This window comes from Aegilops tauschii, chromosome 1 (genome assembly GCF_002575655.3).
Source record: "Aegilops tauschii subsp. strangulata cultivar AL8/78 chromosome 1, Aet v6.0, whole genome shotgun sequence".
NCBI classification, from domain to species: Eukaryota; Viridiplantae; Streptophyta; class Magnoliopsida; order Poales; family Poaceae; genus Aegilops; species Aegilops tauschii.
The window spans coordinates 401077315-401079430 of NC_053035.3; the positions used below are offsets into that span (position 1 = coordinate 401077315).

Here is a 2116-nt window from a genome sequence, read left to right on the forward strand (position 1 = left end):
TCTATGTGTTACATTGCTAGCATATTCCATGTGTTGACCCGTTTTTGGGCTGCAACGTTTCATGTTGCAGACTTTTCAGACGATGAGTAAGGTGCCTTAGGTCGTGGTTCTATACTCAGTGATGCCGTTGGAGTTGATGGACTCACTTATCTTCCAAGCCTTCTGCTGTTATCGTTATTAGATGGCCTTAAGCCATATTTATTGTAATAAGTTCTCTTTTGGAGACATTCGATGTAATAAGTGTGTGATTGCTACTCTGTTATAAATCTTTCGAGTACTGTGCGTGTCAGCATTACTGATCCAGGGATGACACTGATGCACAGAGACTTGACCGTCTGAGGTCTGGTCGCTACAATATATATATATATATATATATAGAGAGAGAGAGAGAGAGAGAGAGTAGCACTATTCTGATCCTGGGATCAGAATAGTTATTTGGATCACGGTGCGCCCTATATATAGAGCCCGATGGATATGTTCCCGAACTGCGGAACCCGTGGACAAGAAAAAAGAAACCACCACCCCCACGACCCGAACAGATCGACCCACCACTTACCAATCCCGATCCATGCCTTCCCCCGATCCCATCGCCGCCGGACCTCCGCCTAAATCGGACGCCACCACCGCACAACCCGCCAGTCCCGACGACCTCCGCCACCGCCTACGACCACCGCAGGCACCGCCCCGACCACCTCCACCGCCGCCCTCCACCCGACCACCTCTGCCACTCCGACGCGGCCTCCCCTCCCCCTCCGGCTTGACCTTCCCTCCCTTCCTACGCGACCTGCGCCGCGCCGCTGCCTGCATCTCGTATTTGTTACGTGCCATGGAGATCCCACCTGCGATCTGCACCCTTCGCCTCCCCGAGGATGCCGCCGGCAAAGCTCAGGCACCGCTCCCCCGCCGCGTGCAGGTAGACGCGGACCACCTCGCGTGCCACGCTGGCCACACCGCAACAGCGAGGCAATTTTTGGTTCCTCATCAAGCAGCAGCCGCCGCCCCCTAGAAGTTCAATTCTAATGGTGACGTCCAACTCCAGCGAGTAGCAAAGCATGACCACGGCTCCCCGGTATCCTCTCCGTGAACCTGTTTTTACCTGTATAATTGCCACTGTGATGTGCTGGACTTGTTACAATTTTGAGGAGCTTGCGGCTGAATCGCCTGTATGTTTTTTTGTTCTACAACAGTTCAGAAGTCCAGGTTATTCCCCCGAGCGAACGTGCACCCTCAAGGCCTCAACTCTATAGTGCCTGAGAAGCCACATGGGTAAACAGCCTAGGCAGAGATGGAGAAGGGGCGCAAGAAGCTGCACGCCAGGGATGCAGTTAACTTCTTTCAGTAGGTCATGTTGGAGCAGCTCCTACTCACGTTCCCTCATCCCGCTCGGCCTGTTCCACACATGGATTGTTCTTGGTGGAATTGGTCAACACAAAGGAGCTAATACTACACGCGTTAGAACTAGTCCCTTCAACTTGTAGTCGCTTGCTTTTGCAAAAAGTATTCATCTTTATTCTATTTACATGAGTAGCTTTCAGTGGTGGTGGCTCTGATTTTCTTTGGGAGGTGGATGAGAACAAAGGTGTGTGCGTCGTAGAAAAATGATACCCGAACATTGCATTTCTCTTTGTATATAATGTGGTCATTTTGTTACTATTTGGAATATCATTGGATTGCTCTGATTCTAAACATGCGATGTAATATCTTTGGACTGCTCTTATTTTAAAAACAGTTTATAAAAAATGGAATTGCCCATTTCTAAAGAAAAACTAGAAGTTCGAGTATAAATCATGGAAAGGTCTCTATGTTTACCAGAAAATTATGATTTTCCCGTTACAAAAAAAACCGAGAAGCTCAAATTAAAAATATAGAGAAGTACAAAAATAACAGAGCACTTTGAAGCGGATATTTCACCGTTTCTAAATTAAAAAAAAAGTATGACTGAAGCGACGATTGAATCCAACCTTCCCAGGGATCACCATTCTTCCTTCTCGCCTATCCAACAACGCGCGCCGCCGTCCACTTGTGAGGCTCCACCCACTAGTATAAGAGACAAGACAATTTTGTACATGAGAACTTCATCTATTACCGCTCAAAATTAAGGGGAGTTCGATTGTTT

At 48.1% G+C, this 2116-nt stretch overlaps 1 long non-coding RNA gene across 1 annotated transcript; it reads left to right on the plus strand.

Moving 5' to 3' along the window:
- The first annotated feature begins 487 nt into the window (after positions 1-487).
- Positions 488-1752, plus strand: LOC141041119 (uncharacterized). Its single transcript, XR_012201521.1, has 2 exons — positions 488-1069; positions 1188-1752. It is a non-coding gene; the product is annotated as an uncharacterized lncRNA (long non-coding RNA).
- Positions 1753-2116: the final 364 nt, after the last annotated feature.